The sequence below is a fragment of the Lissotriton vulgaris genome, chromosome 10 (assembly GCF_964263255.1).
Source record: "Lissotriton vulgaris chromosome 10, aLisVul1.2, whole genome shotgun sequence".
NCBI lineage: Eukaryota > Metazoa > Chordata > Amphibia > Caudata > Salamandridae > Lissotriton > Lissotriton vulgaris.
Window position 1 is genome coordinate 267,146,818 of NC_141698.1, and position 15,929 is coordinate 267,162,746.

The following is a 15,929-nucleotide window of genomic DNA, read 5'->3' on the forward strand; positions in this document are numbered from 1 at the left end:
GGCCCAGGGTGGAGTGTGAGCCCGCGCGCGGCGCGGCTGCCCGGCCGCGCTATAGTACGGGACCCGCTCTGGGCTTGAAAACAGTGGACTATACTAACTCCGGGTGCAAGGTGCCCTACCTGTGCCCCATGCACCTCTAAGGGGCGGGTACACCGCAGGATACCCCCAGTGCGCTAACCACGAGTGCACATGGGGCCCGGGCTGCCCCTGGGGGCCCGCACCAAGGTGGAGAGGCGGCGACCTGCCGGGGAGACTCCTCTACGGACGAGGCGGTGAGTGACAAAGTTCCATGGCCCCACAATGATTCCTGCAATTTGCCCCAAGGCCTAACAAGCTGAGAAATGCAGGTGGAGGCACCCTCTGATGACAGAATATTAACCGGGGTTAAGTTGATATAGTCGGTCATTGAGGACCCCGAGGAATGGCCACCGAGAACGGTGAATACCGCATGGCTGATGCTGGGACCCCTTCTATCACCTTCCTACACAGTACAGAGCTTCCTTATACTGAACCCTGGTACTTGCTAATGCAGTAGGCATCCCCCCCGGAAGTAGGTCCACACTCTACGCATGAAGCCTGCACGCTGGCTGGGGAGCATATAGTGTGTTACCGCCGCGTTATGTACCATAGCTAATGTACAGGAGAGGATACGCCAGCTGATATTGGACAGAGTCCCTACCCGCCAACCTTAGTGCGCCACGGTCCACTACCGCTAGACCGCTCGGTCCTGTTTTTGTCTAATTGACGTGACGCCATATTCCTTACTCCCTGTTTCAACGCCAATACCAAGTCAGCACACACTGAGGTACAACAGGGCAGCACAATACCACTGCCCGGGACACTGCCAATACCCCTTTGGGCCTACCTACTGAAACGGGCTAGCTCTGAGATTAGTGGAAAATTTATGTCATGGGAAGGGTCCGAGCGAAGACGCTGGAGGGACAACAGGAAGCTGACCCCTCTCCAACATGACGGGACACACTAGCCGGCCCTCCTCGCCTGGAGCAGCTTCTACCGGACACACCAATGGAGCACCTGATAAACTAGACCTCATTCTCAAGGAGATCCATGAGTTTAGAGCGGCGCTCGAGTTACAGATGGGTACCCTCACCACAGGACTAACCCTACTTAGGGCGGACCACAGTAAACTGGCTGACACGGTCAAGGACCATGACCAATCCATTGCAGACCTTGCTCTCAGAGTTGCAGAACACTCGTCTACTTTGCAGCAACTACAGCAACAGATGACGACCCTTATTGGCCGGTTGGAATATGCGGAGGGCAGAAACAAACGCAATATTATACGCGTTATTGGCCTACCTGAACGCAGCGAAGGGAATAAGGCAACAGACTTTATGGAGAAGTGGTTCAGAGACAAGTGGCTCCCGAGGGACTATCCCCGTACTTTTGCGTCGAACGCGCCCACAGAATTCCGACAGGAAAACCCAGACCTGGCGCACCGCCCCGCCCTCTGATAGCTTAAATTCTCAACTATAGGGACCGCGACGTCTTATTGCAGAAAGCGAGAGAAAAGGCACTAATCCAGTTCAAAAACCACTGTATATCATTGTGCCCCGACTATACCATCATGGTACAATGACAGAGATCGTCCTACCAGGCTATAAAGAAAAAACTCCAGAAAGCACAACTGAAATACGCACTTTTATACCCAGCCCGGCTGAAAGTTATTCATGACAAAAAAAACTTTTTTGAAAGTCCAGCAGATGCCGAGGAATGGATGGAAGTTATGTGCATCGGTTCTAGCCAAACCAACCACATGGACTTCTCCTCACAGGACTCAGATAAACTCCCAAAACGGAACTCTCATCGCTCCCAGAACTCCAACCGGACCAAAGGAGGCGCGGGCCCATCGCGAGAGCAGCAACAACGGGATCAGGAGGGAGCGATTGCGGTGGCCGGTGCATTTCGTGAAGATGCACACAATTCAATTCTTTATTTATTCGTCCTTCCGAAGAAGGTCATAAAAGATACACCATATTAAAAACATCAAATAAAATCATACACGTCTCAACAATACAAAACTAATTTTCCATTTAAAAAGAGTACAACAGTAAGCAAACACTGGAATTGTGTCTCTGAACTAAAGTGACAATGCAAAGCAAATAGGTTCATAAATAGCAGCAGATATTATCTAATAGTGCAAAAGACAACAGTAGCCATAAATAGCAGCACATATATAACCAATAGTACATGAATAATAAAAATCAATCCTATAAAAAGGTTAGCAGCAGGGGTGGACATTTTAGCAGCAATACAGATACAATCCATGCAGGAAAATAGTAACGTGCATTGGAAATAAAACTACATGCTTCTTCTCTTTGCTAAAATACACTTCAAAAAGCTCCCAACAGCAAAGCAAACATCATGGTTATGGAGTTGATGCAGAAAATACAAAGCCGCTTTGCACTTGGAAAATGTGTGTGTGCGCAAACGAGGTATTAAAAATCTACTGGTAAATGGAAGATAAAAGGGGGAAAAAAAGACAAAATGTAAAATGGTTTGAGTTGAATGTTCATCACAAGGGCAGATAGTAATAGATTCCGAAGAATACTGACCATGGTGAAAGCATGCCAACCACCGAAATGACCCCATCCTGAATCTAGTCAGCAGATTCCTTTTGGGCACATTATTTACATATAGTAAATACAAGGCAATATAGGGAGGTACTTGTATAAGGCAATAATCCCTGACAGTGGGTTTGGCTACTTCGGACAGTTCCCTAGACGATTCTTTATGTTTCCGAAAGCTCACCAATACCCTCTGTCGATCCCTTTTGCAAATTAGATCTGGGTACTCAAACAAAGAGGAGTAACCAAGTTCCGTAAGGCCAGTTTTAATGTATTTGAGCTAGGGGATACAAAGACCATGAGTACAGCTTAACCAGTCTCTGAAAATTGCCCGATTAAAATCAGCCTCTTCATTTGTCCAGATAGAACACCAGGTAGCTAGAGGTGCTGCATTTATGGTATCTTGGACATACTCAGGACCTAGCTCCAAATGGAGGGGAAAATGTGGCGAGGAAGGGGGCACTCCTAAAACTCTACGGCAACATCTATTCTCCTCCAGCTGCATAGCAAAAACATCTCTACAACCCCAGATCCCCATATCATATGTTAAAATTGGAATACATTTGCGCTTATAAATCTCTAAAATTGGGGCTATGGGCTTTTTACCTATGGACATAGCAAGTGAATAAGTAGTACCAATTGCGCATGTGGATCTTATTATTCTATTATTTATGCAGGTATGCCATGTACAGCCTTCATCAAAATCCAGGCCTAAGTACGGGAAGGAACTAACCCTTTCCAGCTTTCTACCCTCTATATTCAGGCTACAGGACTTGGTATTTTTGGGGCCACAAATCATGACAAAACTTTTCTTATAGTTTGGCTCCAGCCCCAAGTCCTTCATAAAGTTGGCATAGCTGGAAATGAGTGTTGGAGGCATATGAGCTGCAGATTGTACACGATGCATTAGATCGCCACCTGGTGTTGGGCTCTGATGATTGCAGGTTGTTGTCTTCTTGGAAGAAGTCTTGTAGTCACGAGATAGGTGACTCCTCACTTGGACAATACTGCGCATGGGCATCAACTCCATCCTTAGATTGTTTTTTTCCACCACTGGGTTCGGATGAAAGTTTCTCCGCTCCGGCTAGAAAAATACTTTACAGCAACTTCGAAGCGCAGAACTTTCAGAAACTTCTACAAACTACCTTCGACATCGACTACGATACTTTCGACGTCATCAGTTCCTTTCCGGTCATCGACGCGGGCCGTTGTGCCTACCGACGCCATGCGTCCTACACCACATGGAAAGAACTCCGTTCAAAAGATGCCCGGTATGTCGAGCAAAGTTCCCACACAACGACCACCACGAGGTCTGCAACCTCTGTCTATCGCCGGAACACGATGAGTCGACCTGCACAGCGTGTGCATCCTTCCGATCGAAGAAAACAATCCGAGATCGGAGAGCCAGTCTACACGAAATGAGGAGATCAGCTCCAGCAGCGGAGGACATCTTCGATGAAGAGGTTCCCCTCGTTCCTGAAGAAGTCTCACCTGATCTCCAGATCGTATCAGAGGCAGACGACTCCGATGACTCCATTCCATCTGGCCAACGCGTGAGTACTTCTGCCCCTGCACCACATATTCTGTCCAAACCGAAGGCAAAGGTTAGCACTCCGCCCAAGGGGCCCAGTCGAGACCGTATACCTGCTTCGAAAGCCCTGCCTTCCAGCCCGGCTCCAAAGAAAACAACTAAGCCTTCTTGTGCCTCGACACCGAGCAAGCCTCTCCCATCGGCACCGAAAACTAAAGATGCCTTGACGCCGACGCCAAAAGACCCTTCGGCACCAAAGCCTAAAACAGTACCGGCATCGAAACATAGACGTACCGGTACCGAAACCAAAAGAAGCACCGGCTCCGAAGCGTCCACTTCTAAACCCTTGGGCCGAAGTACACAAAGCCTGATTCCGAGATGCCCAAAACCTCGAACATGCCTACGAAGCCGCAAACTACACATTCGGCACCGAAAACTACGCCACAGAACGTTATAACAACTCCCAAGGCTAAAGACACATGTAACCTCCCCTGGTACCGAAAAAATCGTCGCCCAAGAAGGTTGTAGAGCAGGAGGAACTTTTTACACCAGATCCTCGACAAAAGAAGATCTACATCGACCCAAAGACAGGTCATGTAGGTGCTACACCTCACAAGAAGAGACCATCAGATGCACCACCCACACCTGTGGTTCCTGCCAAGAAAAAGGACAGTGCAACATCTCATATGCACCCTTCCTCTCCTAGAACTTCTCTTCCTCCTTCTCCTGTTCCTCCTCAAATGTCACCTCGAACTTCTCCTGTACATTCCCCATTATCATCACATTCCTCACAGCAGAATGATGATGAATACAATTTGGGTGGAGGGGAGGACATGCAAGAACCTGATTCATTCCATGTAGATGAGGGTATATGGAATTTTTCAAACCCCAAAAACGTGCCTATATGGGACTTTACAAACCCAAATGTGCCTGACATTCCTGAACCGCAGTCATACACATCAAAACCTTCCCCTCCAGAAGATACCATTGGTTTTGGTCACCTGTTAAACAGGGCTGCTGTTTACCATGGGGTCCCTATGGACTCCGATGACGTTGAGGAAGATTTTCTCCTAGATACCTTTGAGCAGTCTCAGCGGTCTGCTAAAATTTTCCCATGATAAGAGGGGTCATAAACCACGGTCCAGAGGTATTTAAAGACCCTGTACTCACTAGGGGCCAGATGTAGGTAAATTAGATTTATCGATTCATAAATACCGAATTTTACCGATTCGGTATTCATGAATCGGTAAATCTAATGTAGGTAATTATTTGGTAACAAATACCGAATCGGTAGAATTCGGTATTTACCGATTCGGTAATTACCGAATCGTTATTTGCCATTGATTCCTATGGGCCTTGAAGCCCATAGGAATCCATGGCAAATACTGATTCGGTAATTACCGAATCGGTAAAAATACCGTATTGCCAAGGGGGACAGGGTGTCACAGGGTGGCACACATACATGCCCTTAGGGCATGTATGTGTGCCACGTGGCACAGGTGTACATGCACAGATGTGCATGTACACAGGAATTCTTTATTTACCATGCAATAGTATTACATGGTAAATAACGAATTCTTAGGGGCCTGTGGCACTGTTTGCAGTGCCACCTACATCTGGATTGACAGAATCAGTAAATTTACCGATTCTGTATTTTACAGAATCGGTAAATTTACTGATTCTGTATTTTACAGAATCAGTAAATTTACCGAATCAGTAAATTTACTGATTCTGTAAAATAAAGGCCCCCTACATTTCAATACCCAAATACCGGTCGGTAACGGCCGAAATCGGCCGTTATCGACCGGTATCTGGCCACCTACATCTGGCCCTAGGATATTAAACCCTAGAATAGAGACAAAATATAGACCAGCACCCACAGATCCAGGCTACATAAAAGGCCACCTACCACTAGACTCATTAGTGATGGCCAATGCTAGAAAGAGGGCAAATTCTCAGACTTCTGGAGAAGCACACCCACCTGACAAGGAATCAAAAGTGATTGATGCGTCAGGTAAAAGAATAGCTGCACAAGCTACAAACATTTGGCGTATAGCCAATACACAAGCCCTCCTCTCTCGCTATGATAGGGCTCATTATGATCAATTAGAAAAACTACTTGAGCACCTACCAGATCAGTATAAGGTTCAAGCAAAGGACCTTATATAAGAAGGCAAGCTAATCTCCAATGCCTCTATAAAATGTGCACTGGATGCCGCAGACACAGCATCCAGGGCTGCTGTAAATACCAGTGTCATACTTAGGAGACATGCGTGGTTACGCATTTCAGGGTTTAAACAAGAAGTGCAAACCACCATTTTAAACCAACCATTTAACCAGAACCAGTTATTTGGCCCAGAAGTAGACTCTACACTAGAAAAAATGAAGAAAGATACCGACACCGCAAAGTCTATGGAGGCTTTACAGTCTACACCAGCTAGAAGCTCCTTTCGTCGCTCCTACAGAGGAGGCTCCAAACAGTCTGGAGCAGACACTACAACATCTTTCAAATCACAAACGTCCTCCAACAAGGGATACTTTAGAGGAGGATACAGAGGCAATAATAACAAAGGAAGAGGTTGCGGTAACAATAACAATCAATCCTCTTCTGCCACAAAACAGTGACTTCTCTCTGCTCCCCCGCAGCATTCCACTCCTGTAGGGGGCAGATTAACACAGTTCCTGCCTGTCTGGAACTCCATTACAACCGACAAGTGGGTGAGACAGATTATCCAACATGGCTACTGCCTAGAACGTACAGCAACTCCCCCAACCATACCTCCCAGGCAACGTCTAATGTCTACAGACCATCTGACTCTGCTTCAATTGGAGGTTCTATCACTTCTACAAAAAGATGCTATTCAAATAGTCCCTTTAAAAGAACAAGGAAAGGGGGTTTACTCACTGTACTTTCTAATCCCCAAGAAGGACGGAACACTAAGGCCAATTCTAAACCTCAGGCCCCTCAATCAGTACATACAATCAGATCATTTCCACATGATCACTCTACAACAAGTGCTTCCACTGCTGCAACAAGGCGACTTCCTTACAACACTAGATTTAAAGGACGCCTACTTCCATATCCCCATACATCCTGCTCACAGAAAGTATATCAGGTTCGTACTGGAAGGACAACATTATCAGTTCAAAGTCCTTCCATTCGGAGTGACAACGGCACCACGTGTATTCACAAAGTGCCTGGCAGTGGTAGCAGCACATCTCAGACAACAACAAATACATGTTTTCCCTTATCTGGACGACTGGCTCATAAAAGCCAAGTCATTCAATCAGTGTGTTCAACACACACATCAAACAGTTCTAACGTTGCACGACTTAGGGTTTACAATAAACTACACCAAGTCGCACCTGCAGCCTTCGCATATACAACAGTATCTAGGGGCTACACTAAACACGTCTACAGCCCTAGCGTATCCCAGTCCAGCCAGGATACAACGCATTCAAGCCTTAGTCAACACTTTCCAACATCAACAGTGTCTGCAAGCCAGGATGTTCATGAGACTAATAGGCATGATGACATCTTGCATCTTCATAGTACCTCACGCAAGATTGCAAATGCGTCCAATACAAGTGCCTAGCACAACAGTGGAACCAAGCTCAAGGTCAGCTCAAAGACCTGGTGTTGGTCGGCAGCCGCACGCATCGCGCTCTGCAGTAATGGAACACCAAAAACTTGACAAAGGGGCGGCCGTTCCTCGAGCCTGTTCCACAAGTAGTACTCAAAAAGGACGCATCCCTCACAGGGTGGGGAGCCAGTCTCTTACATCACGCAACTCAAGGTCAATGGACCAATCAACAGAAACAGTTACATATCAACCATCTAGAGCTGCTAGCAATATTCTTAGCACTCAAGACTTTTCAACTTCAAGTACAAAACAAAGCTGTCCTATCCGGACGGACAATATGACAGCTATGTACTATATACAAAAACGGGGGGGGAACACTCTCTGCAACGGTCCCAGCTTGCACAGAACATTTGGAGATGGGCCATTCCTCAAAACATACATCTGTTAGTGGAACACCTTCCAGGAGTTCACAATCAGATAGCAGATCTGTTAAGTCGGCAGTCACAACAGATTCACGAATGGGAACTACATCCGCAAGTTCTTCAACCATTCTTCCAAAGGTGGGGGCACCCACACATAGATCTGTTTGCCACACACGAAAATGCAAAATGCCCAGCCTTCGCCGCCAGGTTTCCACACCCAGTGTCCGAAGGCAATGCGATATGGATGAACTGGTAAGGCAGATTTGCGTACGCTTTTCCGCCTCTCCCACTCATTCCATTAGTAGTGCGCAAGCTCAGACAACAGTCTCTCACATTGATCCTAGTAGCTCCCACATGGGCACGTCAACCGTGGTTCACCACACTGCTAGATCTCTCTCTGGTTCCACATCAAAAGCTTCGGCTCACACCCTCCCTGTTAACACAGAACCATGGAAAAATCCGACACCCAGACCCAAACCAACTGAATTTGGCGATCTGGCTCCTGAAGTCTTAGAGTTTGGATATCTGAACCTACCACCAGACTGTATGAACATCATTAAAGAGGCTAGGAGACCTACTACTAGAGCGTGCTATGCAGCAAAATGGAAAAGATTTGCCATTTATTGCAATAATAACCAAATTGATCCCCTGGATGCTTCCATCCAGAATATCATTGGCTACCTTTTACATTTACAAAGGTCTAGCTCGGCATATTCCTCCATACGCCTGCACCTGGCAGCTATTGCAGCCTATTTACAAAACAGGCAACATATGTCTCTCTTCAGAGTACCTGCAATTAAACCATTCATGGAAGGATTAAAAAGAATAATCCCACCTAGATTACCACCTTCTCCTGTGTGGAACCTAAATCTTGTCCTTACAAGACTCATGGGGCCCCCTTTCGAGCCTCTACATAAATGTGAACTGCAATTCCTAACATGGAAAACAGCTTTCCTTGTTGCCATTACTTCTCTCAGAAGAGTAAGTGAGATACAAGCTTTCACTATACAAGAACCATTTTCTCAAATACATCCTAACAAAGTGGTTCTTCGATCTGATCCAAAATTTCTTTCAAAGGTCATCACTCCTTTTCACCTAAATCAATCCGTTGAGTTACCAGTGTTTTTCCAAAACCCAGACTCTGTAGCGGAAATAGCTTTACACACATTGGACAGAGGGCTCTCTTATACTATATTGATAGAACTAAATCCTTTCGAAAAACAAAACAATTGTTTGTATCTTTCTCTCCTCCACACAAAGGTAACCCCATCTCCAAAGGTGGGATTGCGAGGTGGATCGTAAAGTGTATACAAATATGCTATATTAAAGCTAAACATACATTAACAGTTCCTCCTAGAGCCCACTCTACTCGCAAACTAGGAGACTCTATGGTTTTCTTAAGAAACATACCCCTAGAGGACATATGCAAGGCAGCAACATGGTCTACACCTCACACCTTCACAAAACACTATTGTGTTGATGTGCAAGCCAAGCAGCAAGCTGCAGTAGGCCAAGCTGTTTTTAGAACTCTATTTCAAACTACTGCAACGGATACAGGTGACCACCGCTAGGGGAGACACTGCGGCACAATCAATACATAATATGTACTATCTGCAGCTCATATGCCTCGAACGGAAAATGCTACTTACCCGTATGCATATGTTCTTGGCATGTAGAGCTGCAGATCTGTACACGCCCTCCCGCCTCCCCGGGACTTGTATCTGTTCCAGTTTTATCTTACTTCGATGCACACGCATGGACATCTTTTTCTTTACTTCTACTAACTCCATCATTTGCCATCATGGCGAAAAACAATCTAAGGATGGAGTCGATGCCCATGCACAGTATTGTCCAAGGGAGGAGTCACCCTATCTCGTGACTACAAAGACTTCTTCCAAGAAGACAACAACCTGCAATCATCCGAGCCCAACACCAGGTGGCGATCTAATGCATAGTGTACAGATCTGCAGCTCTACATGCCAAGAACAGATGCATACTGGTAAGTAGCATTTTCCTTTTTAGGCCGATTGCAGTCCTTGCCATAAGGACTGCGTCATCCGCATAAGGAAGTGCTGGCACAGCTTTTTTCTCAACTAGTGGCACGTCAGCTCCAACCACAACTAGAGTTTTCTCCAAGTCGTTAGTATAAAGGAGAAATAAGATTGGGGCGAGAACACATCCTAGGCGCACCCCGCGCTTAATGTTCAACTGTTCTGAGCATTCCGCGTCATTACCATACCTCACTGAGGCACACAAAATGTCCACGGTTTCGGAGGACAGTACTCTTCATTCCGACTCTGAACACAGTATAACTCTCTTCCCCACAATCACACCCGGAACAGCCGATGATATGATCAATAACTGATCACGGACAGCGAGCCCACAATGCCCGAGAAAGACGCAGTGGTACTGGCTTCCACAGATGGAGTGGACTACACGCTTCAGAGATTATCATATCCTTTTACTTTTAATGATTTCTATGAATGTTATCACCCTGCTGTGCTCTGTTTGGTAATGAAGGGGGCTCGAATTGTAAGTTACATTGGTATAGAGTACACACCTCTCCAAGTTTTGGGTCCTGTTCTGTTCAAGAGGGGCTCCGGATTATTCTTACAAATGTTTGAGTACGCATCCCCCCCCCTCCAGGGTGGAGTTCCGTAGAGCCGTCGAGTTACAGGCCCTTCTGTGACCATGACCGTGTATGAGGATGGCTGCTTCCCTATTAGCGTATGCACCGTTATCTGTTCTGTACTACTTGTACATTATTGTTGGGCACAGTTTTGTTAAGGTTTTTGGGAACAGGGAACATGCCTTGGAATGTTAATACTGGAGGGTCGTAAGACCTTATCACATGGAATGTACGTGGGTTGGGAGCATTTGGATACGCCATGGGGTACCATTTCTTGAGCTGGAACGCCGGGTTGATGACCAAGGCAGACACATCCTGGTGAAAGGCACGCTTGATGGCTCCCTGGTGGTCCCAGGCAACGTTTATGCCCCTAACTTTGACCAGAACCGTTTCTTACATAGGCTGGGTAAATGTATTCGCGGATTGGGATGGTATACCTTGGATACTGGGAGGGGTTTGGAATGCTATTTTGAACACTGCCCTAGACAGATCACATCCGCCCTTACATGGTACAAACGCTAGCAAACTGGCTGACCTAGTCACTACATGGGCAGAGGGGTGGACACTCTCTGATGCATGGCGATGCCTTTACCCTTCCCACAAAGAATATTCCTTTTATTCCTCCGTACACAGTCTCCATACCAGAATTGACAGATTCATATGCTCCCGATCCATCATCACTAGGAACCACCAATCCACGTATTTAGCGAAAACCTTCTCCGTCCACAACCCCCTAGAGCTTACACTTGGATGGGGTATGGTGCCCACCCCAGTCCCCACCTGGAAATTACATCCACAACTACTAGAAGATGCCCCATTCCGCCAACCCTCTCTAATACTATTACTAATTATTTGACCGAAAACTGGAACACGGCCTCCTCCAACCTAATTGAATGGGATGCCCTGAAAGTAGTGGTAAGGGGAGCTTCATTCTGGCAGTTAGTGGGGGCCAGACAGGAGCAGCACCAATGATTAAAAAGCATCGAACAACAACTGGACTCATTAGAACAGGAGGCGGTATCCGACCCAGTCAAACGAGGAGCATTGCAGTCCGCCCACATAGACCATACAGAAACATTAGAGATACTGCGGACAATAGACCATAGAGCATTTCTTCAACGGAAACACACGGAAGCAGACAGGTCATGTGCACTGCTTGCCTGCATATTTAGGGATAGGCCGGACCTGCCAGTCATAACTAGAATCCGTACACGTGCAGGTCATATAGTCCATGCACAAAAAGAAATAAACACAGCCTTTTATGATCATCTTGAAGCGCTTTACGCACCCCCTGCTCCTGTGGAAGGCCCTTCTATGACAGTTTCTATGAGATCTTCCCTTTCCGGTAGTCCCCGATGCTGTACAAAAAGACATAGATGGCCCCATAACTCAAAATGAAATCCGTGCTGCAATTAAGGGTCTGAATCGTAACTGAGCGGCTGGGATTGATGGACTCCCAGTCGAGTTTTACCATACTGACTCGGAGACCATGGTACCCACACTGGAATCCATATATAAGGTAGCCTTTGAGACTGGTCGCCTGCCAGATTCCACTATGCAAGCGCTGGTCACATCGATACCCAAACCTGGACGAGATAACTTAGAGCTGTCTAATTATAGGCCCCTCTCCTTGCTATCTACTGAATACAACATTCTAAGTAAGGCCCTCGCTAATTGCATACAGTCACGCCTTTATACACTAATCCACGGTGATCAATGTGGATTCCTACCGAATCAGAGTACTTCCCTACACACTAGAAGGCTACACTACGTAATGAAGGCCACCCCACGGGATTACCAAGATGCAGGGTGCATAGCACTGGACCTTAGGCAGGCCTTAGATTCCCTCTCTTGGGACTTCATGTTTGAGACGCTGCAGCGGTTTGGGTTCCCGGACACGTATATTAAATAGGTTCGCTTATTATTTACATCCCCCACGGCCAGAGCACGCACAGGCCATTAAATCTCAGATCAATATAATATTTATAGGGGCACAAGGCAGGGATGCCCACTATCCCCCTTGTTGTTTGTGCTTACACTGGAGACATTAGCTATAGTCCTCAGAGGCGCAGCGGCCCAGCTCAGCATTCCCATCAATGGGGTACATTACTTAATATCCATCATGCAGATGATATACTCCTGTATATATGGGATCTGACAGCTGACAATGCCCCTCTACCCAACATATTTGCTACTTTTGTGCTTGGCTATAAACCCTGAGAAATCGACTACGTATTTCTTCCGGGAATCGCAACACCCAACCCACCTACAGTTTGGTGTTTACACCATACCAGTGACTCCCACCACCTTTAAATATCTAGGCATCCAAGTCTACAGAACACAGGCGGACCAGATTGAGGGCCACATAGTACAGGCGATAACGGCCTTCCGTGCTAGTGTGGTCTTCTGGTCCTCTTTGCCACTATCGGTGATGGGAAGAATTGCCAACTCAAAAATGGTGATGCTGCCTCGCCTATTCTACTATTTCGTGAATCTATCCGTGGTCTTCCCACAATCCATTTTTAACACATTGAATGCTATATTGGTTAACCTCCTTTGGGGGGCTATCCGTAGACGAATAAGCCTTCAGAAACTCCAACTAGAGACACGAGGTGGCGGCCTGGGAGTTCCAGATTTTCGAAGCTACTACTACTCTAGTCAGCTCCAATGGTTATCGTATTGGACGGCGGGGAGAAACCTGCAGGAGATTGGGTTCACGCCGCAGAGGATAGATCGGGGTAAGTTACATTCCTTGCTGTTACCGAAGGCTAGGATCCCTCCAGATTGCCCTCCCCTACTGAAGACCGCCCTACAATGCTGGAGGAAGGCCTTATTGTACACAACCTCAGCGACCCCTTACGCCATGAAAATCCCTATCCTGGGTATCCCCACACCACAAGGAAGACTCTTGAGGGCCAGGATACAGGACTGGACAGATAGTTGGGTGGAGGACATTGGCGCATTCTTTGGCGATGGCCCTATACTCGATCATTACTCCTTTGTGCAGGCCACTGGAGCACCCCCACGTTTATACTTGTTACATCCCACAGTGACACATTACATTAGGACTACCTGGGTCCCACAGTGAGATGAACCCCCACAGCATAGCCTGGTATACCTTTTGTGGAATCTGCGAAATCCTTAGGCATTACACTTGATGCCAAGCTCAACATGCAGCAGCACATTAGCATAGCCACTAAAGGAGCTAACTTCCAAGTCAACACTTTGAGGAAACTTAAACCTTTCCTCCCAGCTAAGGACTTCCAAACTGCTGTACAGGCCCTAGTCATCCCTCGCATAGACTACGGAATTGTGACCCATAGCGGTCTCCCCCTTTCAACAACCGCTCCCCTAAGAGCCTCCTTGAACGCTGCCGCGAGACTCATCACTGGTTCTAGGAAACACTCGCACATATCCCCTGATTTAAAATCCCTAAACTGGCTGCCCTTTGAGGCCAGAATACAGCTGAAAATAGCCGTTATGACACACTCGGCCGTACACCACAAGTCACCCAGCTACCTCACCCAAAAGCTGACTATATCTGGAGGCTCGAGATCCAATAGAAGTACAAAAAATCTACTCCTGAAACCTCGTAGATTCCGGAAGGAAAAAACATGCAAACGCTCCTTCTCAGGAATGGCGCCCAGGATCTGGAATGCACTCCCTCCTGAAACCAGGCGTATCTCCTCCACAGCACTTTTTAAGAAAGAGGTAAAAGCCATCCTTATGGCCAAGTTCACCTGAACTCTTCTGCTGCTGGAACAGAGACTTCTGCATCGTTGCTGCTGTACTGATTATCTGTTTGTCTATTGTAGTATATTTGTACATGACTGATATCCTATTAGGCTATCTCACTTACTACCGACTACTATTTTATTCCTAATAGTTGGTTCCAACTACCTTCCTGTTGCCCCTACCCCTTGTTCCTGAAAGCTTTAAGAAAAAGGTACTAGGCATCCGTTTGGCCTAAGTTCACCTGATATCTATTGTTGCTGGATCTAAGACTCTGCACCGCTTTTGGTTTTATTAGTTACATGATCGTTTACTGGTTCTCATATATTACTTGATTGTTATCCTATTCTACTACGCTATCATATTTTACCCAATATTGTATTTAATCACTCTCTGGTTGCCCCTACCCCTGTGTCTGTAAAGCGCTCTGATATCTGCAAAGATCTTGTTCGCGCTATATAAAACCTTGAATAAATAAATAAATAAACACTACATGCGACCCGGAGGACACCTGGTAAGGTGGTTATACACAGGCGTCAGGGCACATGCAGCAATTGCACTCACCTCCCTTAGAGCACACTGTTCCGAGGACTCTAACCTTGAAATCACTGACAAGGCATGGAAATGTATGCTGGAATATCCCCAAAAAGTATCGCGTAACACAAAATTATTATTTATTCTGTCGAGGGTCCTTCATAGATCGTATCTTACCCCGAAGAGGATCCATCGCATGTTTCCGGACTCCTCCCACTGCTGCCCCTGTTGTAGAGAGGATGAGGCAGGCTTTCTTCATATGCTATGGTCTTGCCCTTGTCTCTGGAATTACTGAGGGGGAGTCTGCCACTCGATGAATGCTGTTACCCAACTCCCAGTCCCGGATGAAGTCCTAAATTGCCTCATAGGCCTCCGCAAGCGCTCAAACGGTATGATTAAAGTTTTTCAGATCTGGCACTCATATTAGCGGTAAGAGCCCTCACCATGAGGTGGAAGTCCCCCAGATGTCCGGCGGTATCCACTTGGCAGTCTGACATGCTTCAATGGGGAAGGGCAGAGGGTGCAGCTCTTCGTAGGGAGGAAGAGAGGGGACTGAGGAAACAACCCATCTCGATGGACTGGGAGGCTACGCTGCTTGAATTGGAATCGCTTCATTTGTCACCCCCAGTGGCTGCCCTGACCCCATAACACACAAGGTTGCCATGCGGCTCCATGTCCCTAGGCCCTGAGATCCAGACTAACGCATTCCAAGCCTGGGATACTACAGTCCTTGGAGTAATACGCCTATAGTGAGTTACCTTGATTTCCAGGAAAACTAAAGTAGGAACGACCAGAAGTCGGGCGGGAGGGGTGGTGGGAGGGGGGGACATGATTGACCAGGTTCCATTTTGTTAATTCTAAACATACGTAGCTTTATATTGACAATGCCCATGTTGAAATTCTACTGTT

The 15,929-nt window shown here is 46.8% G+C and overlaps 1 protein-coding gene across 1 annotated transcript in view; it reads left to right on the forward strand.

Moving 5' to 3' along the window:
• The window catches only part of LOC147685096 (uncharacterized), a 1,199,247-nt gene that overhangs the window by 121,342 nt on the left and 1,061,976 nt on the right, over positions 1-15,929 (forward strand). The window lies entirely within an intron of this gene.